This window comes from Bactrocera latifrons, unplaced genomic scaffold (genome assembly GCF_001853355.1).
Source record: "Bactrocera latifrons isolate USDA-ARS-PBARC rearing strain unplaced genomic scaffold, ASM185335v1 scaffold_11, whole genome shotgun sequence".
In the NCBI taxonomy this organism is placed as follows: domain Eukaryota; kingdom Metazoa; phylum Arthropoda; class Insecta; order Diptera; family Tephritidae; genus Bactrocera; species Bactrocera latifrons.
This window is the reverse complement of record NW_017534519.1, coordinates 1798925-1812760: the sequence shown is the minus strand read 5'-3', so window position 1 is coordinate 1812760 and position 13836 is coordinate 1798925. Positions and strand designations below refer to the sequence as shown.

Below are 13836 nucleotides of genomic sequence, written 5' to 3'. Positions count from 1 at the left end.
TTTAAAACAAAAGTTGCCAGATTTCGAGGAAAAAAAAAAACAAAAGAAAACCCATGTAATTGCGTTGGCTGCAGAATAATTTACGGAAATTTTTAATTGAAATACACACAAACGAAAAAACAGCGAAATTTTGCAGCGGAGGCAGTTCGCAGACAGTTTTAGTCCCTAACGTTCGCTTTAAAGAAACTTCAGCGTGACAAGGCGCTTTGGTCTGATGTAAATAAAAATAACGCAATGTTGATGAAGGTCACAAAAGGAGCTTAGTAGAACATCTGGTGATGCCAGAAGAAGGTTTTTAGGGAAGGAAGCAGTCGTATGCATGTATATTTGAGGATTTAAGATTTTTTGGATTACATATACATATGTACATATAAACTTTATAATATTCATAGTGAACTATGTTTCCTAATTATTTTCATATTTTGTGTAAGGTTGCGATTACGTATGACAATATTCAGTTTTTTGCGAAAAGTGGCTAAAATATTTAAAATTTTTCAAAAATGTTGAAAAAACTCTTTCCTTCTAAGTGTCCCAAGTAATAATGTGTTTGAAGGAAAAATTAAAAGCAGAGTGATGTGAAAATGAAAACGAATATTAAGCTAAATATGAAAGCTAGAAAAGCTCTACGAATTTGACTGCTATTTTTTATCATGCGTTTTTGTTCAAAGGCATATTTGTTAGTAATAAGTTTCATATGTTTTTACTTTTATTGATACAATATTTAATTCTACTTAATAACTTGACCTAAATAAGAGACGCTCTGCAAGCTTTGACATACGCATAGATATTAGTTAATACATATTTTAAGAACGATGCATTTACCATGATAAAGACACTGTACGAAGCAGAAGAGAAATTATCAGCAATTCTTCCATAGTAGTCAGGAAATATATGAAATATGTAGAATTAAGATATGGAAGGAAAAAGAATTTTCTGATGCAGTTGTGTAAAAGTATAAAATGCAAGAAAATTCTAACGAACCAAATAAAATACAGAAGTATGTAAAATATATTTAAGCATGTACATATTATATTTGTGTTTTGCGTTTGCAGCGCTCAGCCGATTGATGCCAAGTGCGTGCTTCGCTACTTGTTTGCATATTTCGTTTATCATCAACTCTCCCATTTGCTATGTAAATAAAATCACTAAGGCGGTTTGCATAATTTTTATGGCAAGCGTGTGATTTACTTGAATATAAATATGCGTGTGGTTGTAGCCGAGGAATGATTTACGATGTACTAGTGGAAGCGTTGCTTAGTCCCCGTTTGGACCAGTGCCAGTTATTGACATTATATTGTGAGCGCGATGAGCCTGAAGACTAAAACAAGTTCTTAAAAAGGTCGGAGAAACATAAGTATCAACTTCCTGCTACACTGGTGGAAAGCAGTTTAGCATTCACAAGCCATTCGAATTGCCGTAAATAACTAGTTATTGGTAAATAATCGAATCTTGGCTGCAACAAGATAGTGGTCCGAGTCGATGTTAGGACCTCGGAGCGCACGCACATCTAAAACACTGGAGACGTGTCTTTCGACTATCACAACATGATCGATCTGGTTGGTGGTTTTTCGATCCGAAGACAGCCAGGTACCTTGATCTATCTTCTTTTGCTGGAATGTAGTATTACAGATAACTATATTTCGGGCCCTGGCGAAGTCGATCAGCCTCAACCCACCGACCGTAGTGCCAAAGATACCTTCTTTTCCCACCCAGGCGTTAAAGTCGCCAAGCACGATTTTGACATCGTGGCGTGGGCAGCTCTGATAAGTGCATTCCAAGCACTCATAAAAGGCATCTTTTGTCACATCGTCCTTCTCTTCGGTCGAGGCGTGGGCGCAAATCAGCGATATGTTGAAGAACCTCGCTTTGATGCGGATTGTGGTTAGACGTTCATTCACCGGAGTGAATGATAGTACTCGGCGACGGAGCCTCTCTCCCACCACGAATCTCACACCAAACTTGCGCTCCTTTATATGGCAACTGTAGTAAATGCCACATGGACCTACTCGTCTCTGTCCTTGTCTCGTCCATCGCATTTTTTGGACGGCGGTGATGTCAGCCTTTATTTTCATGAGGACATCAACCAGCAGGGCACCTTCCCAATTAAGGGACCGGACATTCCAGGTGCATGCCCTCAAATCATAGTCCGAGGCTTGTTGTTTCCTTTCATTGGGGGTGGTTTTTTTTATGTGGCGGGTCCCGAACCCTATATAGGGGACCGTCTCACTTTAGCTCGCCTTCAGACGGAAGTTCTTAGGCCTCTGGGTAGCCTTAGAACATCCGGTAACATACTTGGTCAACGACCGGAAGTCGTGAGCTGCTTGAGTCATATGTAAAAGAATCGTTTCTGGCCACTCCCAAGTGAATGGCGATCAGCGAACTTTCCTCACTTGCGTGAACTTCTACACATGACTCCATCCTTAGGTTAGTTATTGATAAAGAACTAGTTTCTTTTTAGGGTCTGCTACTCAATTCTACAAGGTCTTGTTTTCTGAGCGTATTAAGAGAATTTCGTTTGCAAGTCCGCCAAGCGCAAATATTTAATTTTAAGCATATAAATAAATCATCTGAGTCATTAAAATTATTTTGCAAGTAGCAGAGTGAAACCAGCAGCGGCAACATAATGAGCATTGGCAGCAGCTGCTAAAAACAAGCTTATCTTCAACTCATTTGCATCATCGTACACCCTAACTACGGCTGCCACGACAAAGGCATAAGCAGATAAGCAGGAATATTAGCGGCATCTCCTGTGGCAACTTCATTTCATCAAAGCACGGACACATATAAACAGACGTGCATAAGTGTCTGTTTTGTACTTGCAAAGCAACCGATGCTCTTGACGCACTTTACACAAGATTCTGTAAGCGATAGTTTTCTATAATTTTCGTACTCACATACAAACAAGCAGGAGCACACACACGTACATACATATATACATATTTAAAGCAGCTCAAAAGTAGTCAATATTTCAGTAAATTTAGAGGACTCGCTTGTGCTAATTTCGTTTTCGACTGATAATAATAACGCTGTCTCCTTGCTGAGTGACTCTAACTGCTCATTTTGCGCTCATTTTCCAAAGTCATTTGCTTCCAACTCGCTCATACAAATATGTTAATGAGTTTGAGCTCATAATTGTGTATGGCGATTTTGTAATTAACCGTTACAAGTAATTATTTTAACTATTTTCAAATTATGTAAATTGAAATTACAAACAAATACATTTGTATATGTGTATGTATGTGCGCGATAAGTACGGGAGTGTGTTTGTATGTGCTCGACGTGGGTGTTGGTAATCGAGAAAGCTTTGCAAACTGTTTGTTTAAGTAACTTATAATCAAGTAAATAGTTTGCAAACAAAAGCTCAACATCTAGCAATACACTAACACACAGAGGCATATTTAAATGTTGCGGCATGCTTTGTTATGATTACGCTGCCAACTTGATTCGATGAAACTTTTCTAATAAAATTTTGCAGTTACTCCGTAATTTGGCTACGTTTCTTTATAATAGGGTTGCAACTTGATTTGAAAAGTGTTAATTGTATTTTGTTTCAAAAATAATTTTGTTGCGTGGACACGTTTAGATATTATAAAAGTGTCGGCTAAGTTTTATAATTAATATGTGTTATAAATATTATTTTTCTTTTACAGAAATTAATAATTTCCAATGTACAAGTACTTTTATAATTTTTATGAATTAGCCAAATAGGCTTATAAGCGTATATAGGATTCTCCAAAAGCCATAGAGAGGGAGAGTAGAGATAGGGAAGAAAAAAAGTTAGGAAAGAATGTGGGGAAATAAATATAGGGAGAGAAGAGAAGATGGAAGAAAGAGAGTTTTTGACCAACATTTTTTTATAAATTGCCAAGTGTTTTCTTATCTTCTTATTTTTTTATATTTTTCTTTTTTTTATACCTACGTTCTTATTCCGTACAAAGATATTTCCTTTCTCTGTCGTTATTCCATTTGTTTCCTCTTCTTTGTTCCAAAATAAAAATACTTGCATGAGAATAAATACTTGTACGAACACTATGATAAAACTGAAAATTATGAAAAAAATATTTTACATTTTACATTTTATTTTTTATTTTTAAATATTGAAACTCTCAAATTAACAAAGGGTTGGTATACGGTTTCAGATGCTACTTTTAAAGACTACTTTCAGAGAACTCAATCAAAATTAAGCAAATGGTTGAGATAAACATTGAAACAACAACTCTAAACAAGACAAATACCGATCCAGCAAGCACAGTTTTTTAAAAGCAACGAATTTATTCACCAAATAATGATTATAACGGTAATTTGCATGTTAACCAACATAAATGTTTTGAAATAGAGATGCCACGTGCAGTCCATAAATGTAATCAAAAATTTCCCCTCGATTCGTTGCGCTGTGCATATCAAAATAACGGAACTTTTAATGCAAATCAAACATTTGGAGCAAAATCAAGACTTTACGAACAATATTAGTTCAAACGATTGAACGTTTGGGTATTTCGTGTACTATCCGTAAGCATAAATAACATTAATTATAAGGAGCAATAAGAAAATGCGGAAATTCGCACAAAACACCAAGACCGAGCATGTAAGCAGCAATAAGCACTAAGTATGGTAATTAGTAAGTTTCCGAACAATATTGAACAATAATAGTTTTAGTATTCAACTCAATATTTCTTAAAATAATGTAGTTTTACAAACATATAGAGAAATGTACACATGAATGTCAGCAAACGTATGTCCGATGTGTGTTCGATTGCGCTTCAGCAGTTGAAGCAAACTTACGCTCACATTTTGAATTATTCTCTCAGCAGCGAGTGAAAAACGAAAACGAGTATTGATTTCCAGAAATGTATGTAGTTAGTAACATAAAAGTTATAAACTGTGTTTCGCAATTATAACGCAAATATTGTAATTATCAAGTAATCAAGTAAACCAATTAAAATTGTGCGAATAATAATAAAGATGGAAATTTATCACAAGTTTGACTTAATTTTTTAATATTGTTCAGAGGTGTGCTTGTGTAAGTTACAAAGTGTTTTTAATTTGATAATTGTTTTTTGTGTTAAAAGAAGGAAATGTTTTAAAAATATTTTTCGAAAAATTCAATGAAATTGAAATGCTCCTAAATTACTATAGTAATTAATGAACACCAGATATGATTACAATATTTTTTGAGAACACCTAATTATGGTCGTTCACTCAGCAATTTCGGTGGATGAGCACAGCTGATCTTATTGAGTATTTTTCGCAGCCAACAGCTGATATAGTACGGCCAGCTCGTAGCTCTACCAAGCGTACTGTGGGATAGATTAAAGCCCACCGTCAACCAATTTGGTTGGAACTTACAGTGTTGCTTTAGGCCTGAAAAATTAACATCTGACCAGGTTCACCATGCGTGAAGTCTTGGAAAAGATGATCGACACACACAACCTTTTCGTCGGTTTTAAAGTCACCTTCGGCAGCATGAAAAGGAAATGCCTCTATGCCGCTATGTCTGAACTTGGTATCCCACAAAACTCTTAGTGAATGAGGCAATGATGAAATATCTCCTGTCATCAAACAAACAGTCCTTGGACTTGCGACCTGGCTCTTACGCCACTGTTGACGGTCATAACTTTGAAGTAATATACAATTTTGTCTGTCTTTTAGCCAGCTTTAACACCAACCAAGCAACCAAAGGTGCTACCTCTGACTGAGTAGGTAATTGAGAAGTAAATTCCTCTATCGACGAACAAAAACCAAACTCTACAAGTCACTTACATCTGGTGAGCCAAGTTATGAATTTTCGAAAGCAAGAAGGTTCTGTTCGTTCGATGAAACGATGAGCTGTACGATATATACGAGGACATTCACATAGTTCAGCGAATTGAGAGACAGCGGCCACGCGAAAATTATGTGACAGATTGCTGAATGATTAAATTTGCCTAACGTGACCATCCACAGCACATGAAACGTCTAGGATTAATTTCGAAGCTGGACATAAGGGAAACTCATGCTCTTGCAAACCGAAATATTCTTCGTTGCATTAACGGCTGTGATTTGCTTATCAAACCTCAAAGAAGTGACGAAGTGAGAAAAGTGGATTGTTTACAAAAATGTAAATCGAAGAGATCATAGTCGAAAAATGATGAACCAGCTCAAACCACTTCTAAGACTGATAGTCACCAAAAAAGGCAATACCACGAGTTATGCTGAAGTGTATTGTCAACAGCTGGACAAATTGAGATGAACTCAAACAGAAGAGGCCAGAATTGATCATTAGAAAAGGTGATTATATACATTTCGGGTGGAAGAATATTCAGCTCAAATCAGAACGTCAAAACTCCGCTTAAAGAGTTAGCTGTAAGCATCAAACATTTTAGGAGCATGGAATCAATCTCTTGCCCGAAAGTTTACCTCTATTAGATCAAAATACAGAATACATAATTTCATAAAATATTTTGCACAATAAATAATCGTGTTTAAATTGCTTTAAAAAAGATATTATTTAGTGAGCATTTCTATAAATAACCACCAAAATTTGAAGTGGCAAAAGGATTATTTGGTTTTGGGTGTGAAACCATGGAGATGGTGCGATTTACTCGGAATTTATTTTTCTTAAAAATTATTTCTCGCGCATTTCTTTCTTACAGTTAGAGTCTGAATCGTTAGAACTACACTCATAAGAAATGGAAAATTTTTGAAATAAAAATTTCAAGACACTCTTCAAATCGTAAAAATCGAATTGCTTTCAAATTTCCATATACATATATGTATGTATTGCAATCAATTTTGTAGTCACATTGTTCGACAACTAAACATTAAACTGACAAATTTCCGAATAATTATATTTTAATAGTATTATGAGGTGATAGACAGGTGCTAAACGAAAAGCCTCATCCCTTCTTTACACTTTTGTGCATTCGACTACATATTGTTTCGCAAGCAAGATGCGACAGCTGCCCAGCATTGGCTCGGTTCCAAGTGCAAGACGCATTTCCTGCTAAATGCCAAATGCCAACCAACTTTGTAGAGGACAAACAAGCGCAAAGAGGAAATGAAAACAATAAGAAAACATAACAGCTTCACAGTATGAATTAATAACAACAAAGTGGCTGGCATGTGGACCATACACGAGCGTTGTATTTAAAGATGTTAAGTAGTTTGTTTGGCTTTCATGTCCTTGCCCAACTTTAAGTACTCTTTTGTGCTTTGTGCAGTTTGATGTGGCTTTTGTTGTTAAAAAACACGAGCATAAAAATAAATTACAAATAAAAATTGAAGATAAGTTCTTATGAGCAACCATGACATATTCTTTCTAATGGAAGGTGTCTAGGTTGCTTAACAGAATAGTCTCAACTGAAAAATTAATAGACCTTTTAGCAGCGAAATTCCAAAAAGTTTTTAAATTTTTCTCCTATGTGAATGTTCGTCCATAAATCCTTATAATTTAGGAGTTAATCAGTGATTATCATATAGTAGTGAGTTAAACCAGAAAGCGGCTGTTTAAGGATCTAAGTCAGCAAAAATTCGTTTTTGCTTAGAAATTCCTTGATTGTCAGCTCCAAATTATTGCCAGTTCAAAAGTAATCGCTATTTCAGCATTCTGTCTAAACAAACTTTACCAAACACAACTACAAACATGTGTCCTTTTCACCTTATTATCCCGTTTAGTCCGGAAAAAGCATGATTATGAATTGCGGTTTGCTGTTGTCAGATTGAATCTGATTAAACTGACTAACCGCAATACATTCGTGAGCAGTTGCTAAGCTTTGGCAATTTGTTGCGTCAGCAAGTATGCGGCACTATTAACGGTAATAGCTGGTGTATACCGTTTTGTCTTCCAAATTGCATACATAAAACTATTAATATGAATATTGTTTATATTTATGGCTTTTAGGGAAATTAATATGGGTGTGCATGTGCTTAAATCCTTTCTAAATGCACATGTTGCGTGTTAAGAATAAATTATGACATGTCAGCAAATGCATGCATAGACTTGGAGGTAATTTGTTAGCATCAGTGATATCCACATGGCTGTCAGCCACAAAGGGTCGACAAGCTACAATGGCAGCACAGCGAAGTGGGACTAGGAATTATATAAGTGGTAGGTTTATATCACAGTTCGAGAGGTTTATTGGTAGGCGATTTTAAATAATGTTTGTGGGTGAAATTAGGAAGTTTATGAATTATAAGAATGGTGGAAATAATTTTTCAAAAATTAATTTAGAATATTTGTTTTTGGAGCGATTGCCAACTGTTAACAACTGGATCAAAGTTAAACTTAAGTTACATCACAAAGTATTTATTACTTCATGAGAGCGTAAAACACAATGCACAAAACTGCTTAGAGTTCCGCGTATTTATCCATGAAACAAATGCCTGACCCACGACAAATATATAAGTCCAAGGAAAAAACGCCAACAATGCTGACATATATACATAAATATATACGAATTGATTTGCTATTTGCTTTAAATATTTTCGTTTTCCGTATTTTTGGCTTTCGGCATGTGAAATTTCCTTGACGCTTTGTCGCGTATCGAATTGATACAACGCATTTCAATCAAGTTCTATGCCAAAGTCGTGTCCTTGTCAAATTAAGTGTCTATGCCCAAACACATGTATGGATGTGTGTCTGTATGTGTACAGAATATAAGCGAACACTCGGCCTAAAATACACGCATACATCCAAACACTTATGTATATATACAACAAAGTACGGGCGTTTTGTACATTTGTGTGCTTGAAGATGTGTGCGCGCACATACACATACATACATAGTCTATATATGCTAATGGCCGCTGCCCTAATGTCCCACACTCAGCGATCACAACACAAATGCGATAAGTTAGAAATTTCACAGACATCTTTTGAGCAAAAAAAAATACAAAAGTAAAAGAGTTGCGCTAATTAGTTGAGGCAAACGTGCATGAAATTCAAATTCCAATTTTTTATGAGTTTCTGCTACCCCGAACGCTACCCACTTTAAAGGCTGCTCAAAATGGGAAAAGTAATAAATACATATAAATATGTTCGCTGAACTCCAGAGTTTCGATGCGTGCGAATTTCAACAATTTTTTCTCGCATGCGTGAAATTTTTTCTCCACAGATTTCGTCAGCTTATTTTGAATAGCGCTGTACAATTTCAGTTTGTCGCACAAACATTTATTTATACACCTGCAGCGTTACATACATACCTTTATATATGTATGTATGTGTGGTGGGCTGTATTGGAGCAGAAAAATGAGCAGAATAACAAAAGTGCGATTCAAAACGTCCTTCACCTTTTGTTTATATTTATGCATTACAAAATTAAAATTTGTCGCGTCGCCGCTCCGCTAGCCCACAATGGCGACGCGATGATTGCGCGCAGGTATTTACAGGTGTCTATTTTTAAAATCTCAAATAAAAGTGAAATAATGTACAAAAAGTCGACAGCAAACACAGACTCATGCATAATTTTTTACAATTTTCTGCTGAGAAGTTTGAGAAAAAGTTGTGGAAGAGCGCAGAAGTTACTGTTTTGTAGCAAAAAACAAAAAAAATAAAAATAAAAAAATAATGAGCGGCCTCTTGCCTGAGCGATGGAGGCATAGAGAGAGATTTTTTTCCCAAGCCAATACGAAGAGCGCCAGGAATGAACAGCGCCTTACTCATGCTCATTAGACTGCTCTCCCCAGCTTTGTGTTTGCTTTTGACTTTTCCTGCTGTTCTACTTTTTCAGACAGTGCTTGTTTCAGTTGATTTGTTTCTCTATCACCCTGCCTCTTCCGTCTTACTGCGCGTGGATCCTCATTCTTCCAAATATCTCGTTTCCTCTTACCTCCGATCCACCTTCGCCAGCCATCCCCAGTGGGCTTTGTGGCAGCAACTGCGCAGCTTTTCGTTCAATAGTGTAACGCCGTAGCGGCGAATTGCTGGCAGGCTGCCAAAACGCTATACTTGGAGATCATCGGGAAAATTGCTGAATTTCTGCCAGAAATTATTTATAACTCATGCATTTGCTTACTCGTTTGCGCACATGGCCGCCAAAGCGAAAATAGCAAATATAGTTGGCTTTTTCAGTGGCGAACATGCGGCGCACACACACTAACACGCGCGCACGCATCAGCGCTGCGATCGTTCATACATACACACACAAACATGTGTAGCGGAACAATAGCAGCCATGTCATAGTGTGTGTGTGTGTGTGTGTTTATTTGTGAAAATGTTGCGAATTTTTAGATTAAAAAAATAGGAAAAACGCCTTTTGTTGAAGAGTTCAAGAAATGCCCCGTCGGCATTGTCTATAATGAGTTTTCGCAGCCTGCCTGCAATCCGCTTTTTAATTTCAATAATTTTGCAAACACTTTTGCGAACCGTTTCAATTCAGCAGCTGTCAGAAATTGACAACTGTGAGTCTTTAAGTCCAACATTAGCGCAATGGCACTGTGTGTTTATATAAGAAAATGTCTATTTATGTGTGTGCACTGCCGGTTTATAAAGAAAGATCCAATATTTTGATGGATACTCGTCATAAAATTGATTGCTGTTTACTCACAATACCATATAACTGTATATATGGAAGTACATAATGGCAGATACATATATACATATACACACTTCATATACATATATATGCACATGTACATATGTATGTGAATTGACTATAACTGTATTGCTGCCAATTAGAGATTTATAACTCTCAGCATTTAGCAGTTTGCCATTCTATTTATATGTTTATGTGAAGAAAGATATACTCATATATACACCAGTTATACATATGTCTTTGTATATGTGTGGGTGGTGTATGCGAGTTTCCGTGCACTTGTCAGTATGTGGTCCATATTGCAGATGACTCATGGCTTTATGTACATTTATTTGTATTATTATAAAAATTAATATTTTCGTTTGCCAATTGAATTGCCAAGGACAGCTGTTGCGGTTTGTTCTTAGAATTGCCATTGATGTATATCTATCGATCTATTTCACATAAAAATGTATTTTAAGTGCTTTGGCTGCTGTTTTTATGTAATAAATAATAAATAACTGTAAATGCAAAATTTTTGGAATCCACAAAATGTTATTATTACTGTATATATTTCTTTCGGAGTAAATTTTTCATTTTACTTACTACTGAGATGGTTTTAAGCTGTTTTGTAAACATACCTGAAATGGAAGAACATAATATTTTTATTAGGAAATTAATTTAATTTTAGCTACAATTTTTAAATACAGTCAAATATAAACTTTGATTTAACTTTTCAGTAATTATGCATATATTAGACTCCTAATTAATAGTTTAAAAATATTTTTAATAACTAAACTATATAATATAAATACTTTTTTGGGAATAAAAATAGTGGGAACCATTCGTCGAATTATTATTTTTCTTGTTTGTATGAATGTCAGTGACATATGTGCCAAATGTCAGATCAAAATAATCATTAATGTCTAATATACGCTTGTGTTTCTGAAGTGCATTCGGCGATTTTTACGACGAGTGAAATTATTCAATAGAGAAGTTTTGTATGCGGAATCAAATTTCTGTGGCTGAAACGTTCAGAACGTTGAAAAATGTCTTCGGTGATAATTATTTGACGCAAGCAAGAATTATTTGATTGCTTTTGATTGATACAAATTATTCAAAGAAGATCGAGAACGCGTTGCAGACGAAACACGTCTAGGTCGGCCGTCAACATCAACTGATAACGTTAATAAAATGAATTGACGATTAATAGTCAGAGATCTTACTGATATCGTTGGAACATCGAAAAGATTAGTGAAAACCATTTTGAAAGATTATTTCAGCCTAAGTGAAAGTACGATTGCTTCCAAAATCACTGAATTTAAAAAATAAAAACAGCGTCGCGCTAACGTCTCTGAAATAATGCTTTCCGATTAGCAGGGTATCGCGAAACGTATTATTACTGGTGGTGAGTCCTACTTAGATCTACACTTACGACGCGGAAACGGAAGATCAATCGGCCGAATATCTTGGCAAAGGTGAGCCGAAGCCGTAAAAATCACGTCAAAAATCAATGTTATGTTGACAGTTTTCTTCGATTATCGAGGTGTGGTGCACTCTAAATTCCTACCGACTGGCCAACTGTAACAGGGATTGTACTCCTGTTGTATTGTTTCTTCCTGAGTTTTTCGTAAAATTTTCAAAAAAATGTTCGCAGTATTCAGCTGATTTCGTTTCGTGTGACTTTTGGCTCAAACGACCGCTCCGGGAAAACCGTTTTCAGTCAACTGAAGACAATGAATTTTAAAATTATGAAAGAAGTCTTACTATTTTTTGCTCATAGTAGTAAAATTATATTGAGAAGTTTAACTACGTAGTTTATTTTTAAACATAAATTAATATGCAGTTATTGCAGTTATTGTATAGCTGCCAATTTGAAAAAGGCTGCCTCGGGAAAAACGTGTTTAATGATAAACTAAGGAGATTGAACTTAGCTTCAACCAGCTTCGGATTTCTCAGCTGAGTAGCTAGGGCAGAACAGTTTAAGAGATAGCAAATTTTGCACGAACAATTCTTATTTCGATCTTCGGAATTCAGAAAAATTAATATACAAAACAGAGAAGGTATTGAAATTTTGAAGTTGATATATAATATGTAGTACTACATACATTAAATGCTTGAAAGTCGCTAATTGAATAACTTCTAAAGGGTAAGCATGTATTTTGGTCAGAAAGAGCAAGAGTACAAGAAAATATCTTATCACCGATTGCATCGGCGACAGAATACCCTTCATAAAAATAAGAAGTTTCCATATAAAGACCTGATTTTGAACGTTCAGCTTGTTTTGCAACTATATTATATGGTTGTCCGCTCTATAAAATTTGCTTGTTTATTGTACCAATGCCTTGGATAATTGGATCTATGCTAAATTTGGTGAGGATATGCTGTCAAACAAAAAGCTTTTCATACATGCATTAGGCTTTGATTATTCAGTTTGAGAAAAAATTTCAGAACAATATATCTTATATTATATATTCGTATGTACATACTTGCATTTTATAGGGTTTCGACTCTTATTTCTTGGTATTAAAAACTTTTCTATTTATTTATATTTTGAGGCAAACATACCATGAAGCGTTCAGGATATAAACATAAATACTATGACATCTTCACATATAAAAATAAATTACCTTAATAGAAATACTACGTTCTGAATGAACGAAAATTTAACATATTTATACTTTATCATAAACTTTTTTTTATCGAAAATTTTTCTTCGCTCACCTAAGCTTTCGTATTCAGTTTCGCACTCGGTTGCATAGAGTAGCTGTTCTTTTGCTCAATTTTGACAAAAACAAGTTGTAATTATGGGAACACCTGAAAGCTGCTTTTACCCATCGAAAACAACACGAGCTTTCTGACCTTTTTTAAATATAGAAAAGTGCATTAAAATCGAGAGTGGTGAGTATCATAAAATAATTTATAAATATGCACTTGGACATCCTGAAGTGATGATCGTACTTTTCAACTTTTTTCGGTGCCTTGCCTCTGAATGATTGAAATGGGCATCAAACAAGGTCCGTGGTGTGCGCCAACACATGCTTTCAGTTTATGTAGTATGTATAATAAGTGACATTTGGGGGTGATCTCTTAATTCTTAATTGGACTTTGAATAATTTAGCAATGAAAGCTTTCGCTGATTTTCCATCATGTCAAATAATGTCAAACGAAAATCACAAACCAATGTCACTGCTATTCACGAACGCCACAGAAGCGGAAGCACACAGCACCGCAGCATACTCGCATGTACCGTTAACTGCATATATGATTATGCCAGCGAGTGTGAGCCTTCGTGTGTGTGTTTGTGCTTATGAGAGGTAGCCTCCTTCTAATAGGAGAATAAATTC

General features: G+C 35.5%; 1 protein-coding gene across 19 annotated transcripts in view; it reads right to left on the bottom strand.

Annotated features, from left to right (window-relative positions):
• LOC108972617 (tropomodulin) overlaps nt 1-13836 on the bottom strand; it is a 128393-nt gene that overhangs the window by 54792 nt on the left and 59765 nt on the right. The gene's annotated exons all lie outside the window — the stretch shown is intronic.